This window comes from Chelmon rostratus, chromosome 12, assembly GCF_017976325.1.
Source record: "Chelmon rostratus isolate fCheRos1 chromosome 12, fCheRos1.pri, whole genome shotgun sequence".
Taxonomy (NCBI): Eukaryota; Metazoa; Chordata; class Actinopteri; order Chaetodontiformes; family Chaetodontidae; genus Chelmon; species Chelmon rostratus.
This window is the reverse complement of record NC_055669.1, coordinates 5,303,964-5,309,963: the sequence shown is the minus strand read 5'-3', so window position 1 is coordinate 5,309,963 and position 6,000 is coordinate 5,303,964. Positions and strand designations below refer to the sequence as shown.

General features: G+C 44.1%; 1 protein-coding gene across 1 annotated transcript in view; it reads left to right on the top strand.

Moving 5' to 3' along the window:
* ctnnd2b (catenin (cadherin-associated protein), delta 2b) overlaps nucleotides 1-6,000 on the top strand; it is a 154,520-nt gene continuing 148,520 nt past the window's right edge. Inside the window, exon 1 of the mRNA XM_041948579.1 lies at nucleotides 1-30. The gene's annotated coding sequence lies outside the window, so the exon portion shown is untranslated. The remainder of the gene's footprint in view (nucleotides 31-6,000) is intronic.

Sequence of the window (6,000 nt, the reverse complement as noted above, 5' to 3'; positions counted from 1 at the left end):
TCTCCATCCCCCGAGGGAATTTATTATACAGTAAGCAGGCGCAATGTCATTCCAGTTCCCTCATTCCGCTCGTCTCACACCTCCCATCTGTGCAAATGCTTGAAAAAATGCGAGAATGTGACAGCCTGTTGGGAATATGGCTGGCTGTTGTGTTTTGTTCCGAGTGTGTGCCAGATGTTTGGGCTATTTTATTCCAGTTTGTTCCGAGGCGTGGTGTGGATTGTGTTTTTTATTATGGTGCGCTGAAGGGCTGTGGTGCGTTTGCATTGGTCGTGGACTGAAAATGGAAACCCCCCATTTCACTCGCCATCCATCCGTACGAGGCCGGGGTGTGTGGGGGTCGGAGGGAAGGGGATGGGGGGGGGGTTCTTGTCTGATGCGAAAACGTTCGTGCTCTCAGACTGACCGAAATCTGAGCGATGTTCGCAGGATTTTCGCAGGTGACAGCGGCTCCGCGTGACCGGCTGCAGCGCCTTTGTGCCGCCTGTGCAGGGCGATGCTGGGGCGATCAGAATATCTGTTTCCCTCAGCCATCACCAGGCGTGTGAACTGGATGAAGAGAAACCTTGCCGCCTGTGTGCTCCAGCTCTGGCCTGCCTGCCTCAATGGCTCCATGTTGATCACTTAAAACACCACAGTGCGTTCCTGATCAGCTCCAGGCTGCTTCTCCTCCCCACTGTAGAGTAATTAATCTCATTCATCACTTTGCCAAGATTACTGTGTTTCAACCGAGAGCATCATAATGTTTGCTGATGTTAATTGTTTGTGGATTTCTGCTCTGTGACCTGGCAGACATTAGGCCCCGCTCTCGCCTGCTGAATTAGCCCTCATATGCAACACTGTGGGTTGCATGGCAGTTTATGATGCCTCATTTAAAGTTAATGCCTGTGTTTTCTCTTATGGGCTACCGTGCTGTAGATCACAGATCACTCCCAAGATGGAGGAGCTACCCAGCCCTAATAAGAAGTTTAATGTGATGGATTGGGGGGCTGGGGGCAGCCAGAGAGAGGCTTCTGATTAGGCCAGCAGAGCAGATTGTGTCTGACAGTGAAATGTCTTATTAAGTTGGTTACACAGGCTGCTTATTTCAGATTGACCATTGTATTTGTGCACGTACAGCATGTTGTAGCAGATGTTTTTCATTAGGTTTGAGAGGAAAAACATGACAGAGATCAGTGGCCACGGCGGCGTAAAACTGAGCTGAGCATGCTTAGTAATGATGGTGATGTGTTCATGTTTATTGAGGTGGAGAATAGAGAATTGACACTAGTCTCTCTGCCTTTTAACCTCTGGATCTGTGAACAGCGCCTTACTAAAACCAGTGGGGAGTCCCACAGCTCCTATTTAGCACCAGTCAAACCAAAATGGATCAGATGTCAAATGGTAGAATGTGTTCTTCCTACTGTTTAGCTGATGTGTTTTAAGGCAGTGATTCTTGTGTTATACTGACCTTTCGCTTCCAGCAGGGGCTCTAAACCTTTTTGGCACATCCTCCTTTAAAGGAGCAGTCGGTTATCTTATCTTAGATTAGCATAAAGACTGAAAGTAGAGCAAACAGTTAGCCTGGACCATCCTTCCAGCACCTAAAGCTCACTTATTCACACTTTACATCAGAAAAGAAAAGTGGTCCCATTTTTTGTAATAAAAAAGCATATATAAGAAGAAAGTCCAAATTTAAACATAGCGGCCGCTCAGATTGCTCTTGTGACCCCTTGCCAGATCCTGGCATTGCTTAAGAGTCACTCATTTACCACCATCCCTTCCCGTAATCCAGAATAGATATCATCGTCAGCGTTTTAATACAAGCTCTCTTCTCTGGCATGAACATGATCGCAGTTTCAGTTCCTTGTCTCCAGTATTCATTTGGTTTGCCAGAGTGCACACAAACAGCTTGAGTTTACTGACTGCTACAAGCTAGATTTGCAACATCTCAAGGCGGAACTGAAAACACTTTACACAAGCAGGTGAAACTGCCAGCCAGTGTTCTCGTCACACAACATTTAACTGATCAAAGAGCTTCGTCTCCCAAACGCTGCCGCATGCCTTCCCGTAACACTCTGAGCAGCCTTACAGGAAGCCAGGAGTCTTCAGAGTGCATTCACCTGCTACTCTGGGGTATAATAGAGTACCCACTCCCACCCCAGCCCCTCTCTCCATGTCTCTGCCTAATTGCCCAAGATTCATGACTGATAGTGGAGTGACCCTGTACTTACACCCCTGGTGAAACGCCTGAAAAGCGATGCGCTCCGCCACAGTTCAGAAGAGTGTTGGGAGCGTGTGATCATCCTTCTCCTCTTGGCTGCTGCAGCCTCAACAGGCTTCATTAAGTTTTCATATTAAGAAGATGATACATGCGATGTGGACAAACTCCTAATGACCTTTCACCGAGACAGATCTGAGACATGAATCACTGCCCCTGCACTGTCAAAATATTATTGATCTCTTATTCCACACTGATACAGTTAATTTGGACACCAGACTGTATTTAATCCACCTCACGAGACTATGATATAAAGGGGATGGACAAAATAATAATAATAAAAAACATTCAATGACAGAGGATTTTTCGCCTTGTTGCAGCCTGGGTCTGATGTTCTTTTTGGTTGTGGTTGTGGCTTGGCCACCATTTCTGTTTGTTATGATTACATGAGCAGTCAGTGCAGGTTTATTTGGAGGTACAGCTGGAACTAAGTGCACCAGAGTGTTGGTATTAATCTGTCACCACACATGAACACTGTATGTGTGCACAACTATGGCAACAAGGTTGGGTCCAAGTTGAACTAGGACTCCAGAGTTCTTGATGTTGTGTGCAGTTTTATTATTACCAACAGAAACGGTGGCCAAAGCTATGAAAAACAGATCAGAGCTGTACAGAACTGGACTGTCTTTTACCATTGTAGTAACCTAATTAAAATGAATGCTTTGAATGTGTTAGGAATCATAGTTAGGATGCATGCCTGTTGGCAGTGTTTGTCATCAGTGAAAAGGAGTGGCAATCAGGACTGTAAGTGGTGAGTATTCAAGGTGTTATGTGATAACTAACAAAAATTTGAAGCGGTTAAATGGTCTGTGCCTAAACTGCAGGCGCATCAGTCCAAAAACTGCTAAATTATTCATTACCTCAAGGAGCGCAGTGTTAAAAATCAAGAACAAACTGCAGTAAGAAAGAAGTGCAGTCAACAGTAGTTGAGACTAGGCATCAGGGACACTAAAAATACTCTGTTTAAAGTATATAGGGGGATGACAAATACTTAATTAGCATGAAACATTATATGACCCACTTTTGTAGCAGCATTAGCATGCTTTAGTAACTTCAAAGTTGAAGTTGTCATGAGTAGTTATGTTATTCCATCCACCCCCTGTAGACTTTATATAACATTATATAGGAGAAGCAGCTCTGTTTAACTGGGATTTCTCGGTGATGTAAGCATTAGTTGTACAGCTAATAATTATTACTATGGAAATATTTAACACATTTGTAATAATGTAATCATATTTACTATTATTTCATATGAAAAATAAATATTTCCATCGGCCAAAGTTGTTCTTTTACTACCACTACTACTACCAGTGCAACAGTTTCTAATAATAGTAATATACGAGTGGTAGTCATCAGTGTACACAGTGTCTCCTGTCCTAACCACAGTGAGATAACCAAAACTCACTCCCTATGTGAATCGCCATCTATTGTCCTAACCCGATAATCTCTGCTGATAACCTGAGGGAGAGAGACAGAGAGACTGTGCGTTGCCAGGTTATTGTATTCCAATAATGGCAGCATCTGATTCATATCGCAGCTGCCCCCCCCCCCGCCACCCCTCGTCAGTAGATCGGGAGGATAGGTTGCCTGGTCAACAACTTCTTTATTCCTTGAACTGTTAAGAGCAGAAACACAGCAGGAGATGCAAAAAAGCAGGACAAGTTGCTGCCATCATGGCCTATGATCACTCACGTGCAAGGCAAAATAATTAAATGAAAAAAATGTGTTTATGAAGCACTTTTCAAAACAACATGATAAATAACTGTTGCGTATAGTGGAAAAGACACAGAAGTAAATAGTAAAGGAGGTGAAAATAAATAATTATCATAGTAAGAAATGAATTAAAAACAATATGGTCAAAACCAAAAAGAATTCAGCAACACTTGGAGAAGAAATAGATTTAAACCTATGTGTCATGACTGACTGCCTTTGTCAGGGTTACAGACTAATGTTGAAATAATGAATATACATTAAAACAAAATGCCCAGAAAAACTTTATTATGACCCATATTTACGTTTATTGTCAGGAGGACCTCTAGTGGTCATAGGAATTATGACGGGAGCAAAGCAGGAGGTCAGGTGACGTGGTATAAAGAGCAAGAAAGCCCACATCTGGAGGAAGGTGGGGTGGATGGATGGGTCAAACAATCACAGGACTTAAGTCTTAAGTAAGGCACTTCAGTTACATCACATACGTAACAGTTACATACTTATTGTAACCTTAACCACATGATGACAAAGGTGCATTATAACAAACAATTGCAAATTAACATACTTGCAGATGATACATCAGTTTTCCAGCCCCTTAGCTTAGCTTTTCAAAAATGTACTATCTGCATTTACCTGTCTTCATTTTGCTCACGCTCTTATTGAATCTGTCTGAAACTATGTCCAGTATGTAGTCTGAGGGTGAGGGGATCTCCTTAACAAACCCACTCAAAGCTTCAACAAGAGCCTCAGCAGGCAGGGATGGGGTCTGGAGCACATGGTTCAGACAAACAGCAGAACATGTATAGCACCGCTTACATGCTAGGGTTAAAATGAATGCTAATTGCAGGTCTGTAACGCAGGTCTACTGTATCAAACTCAGCTCACTACACACCTATCCACCAATCCAGCACCCTTACATCACATCTCTTTACAAAAAGAGTGTACTACTTCCTGCATTTACAATGAAACCTGGTCACCTGACTAACCAGGGGAAGAACTAATCCTGAGTGCATGTAAATGACGTCACTGATGGAGGTCTAATAACAGCAACATCTCTACTCCAAGTTTATACCTTTAGCACTGATCAGGTGCAAAAACCAGGGGACAGAATGACCTACCACCATTTCCTCTCAGTGCAGCTTCCACTTGTGGGTCTGACCGGTTCTCTAATGGATGATGCCAAATAACAGCTGCACTTTGCTTTCCTGTCTCGGGCACTGAGTGGTTTTCCCTCTTCTCCCCTGCCCTGAGAGGAGAAGAGGAGCCGAGCAGGAGCTATGGAGAGGGTAATGGCTGTTTGCCGGACACATCATTTTGTCACTTGAGTTTTGCTCATTTCACTCGGTGGTTGAGTGTGCACTTTGCAGCTGGAAAACTCTACTTGCAAAATCGCTTTGCACACATATTTACTGTGGCACCTATTTGGTTGTGCATCAAGCAGACACTTGAGTGAAAATGTGGCCGTATCCGTCTCACTCTGCTCAGTTGAATAATATCATTTAGTTCAATTCAGCAATCAAAAAATATATGGAATGAGCCTCAGCCTGCTCAGCCAAAGGAGCACCATGCTTTTTTTTTAATCACTGCAGCACATTAGCAAATTAATGAGTAATGGATAAATGAGAGGCATCTTTCATCTCCGTGCTAAGCCAAGTTCAGGCCAGGGCTGTCATCATTGTTTCAGCGAATCCACCATCCACTCAGTGTCTGGCAAAGCTCAGACCCCGCGTGTCCCTCTGCACCGAGGAAGGCAATAATACTCCTCCTAATCCACCTCTCACTGCATTGCTCACCCAATCAATCCCCCATGGAGTGGGACGTTGCCAAGTTGCGGTTGCCAAGTTGTGGTTGCTGTGGCAACAATGACTCGGGTTCCGCCGTGATGTCAGCCAGGTGCGTTCTGGCAGTTTGGGCTATAACAAGGCCGACCCTTGTTGCGGATAATGAGCAAGACTCTGCCGTCATGGCGTTGACTCTGTCTGTGGATGAGGGGAGGTCAGCGAGGGGCGAGTCCCAATTAACGGGACCGG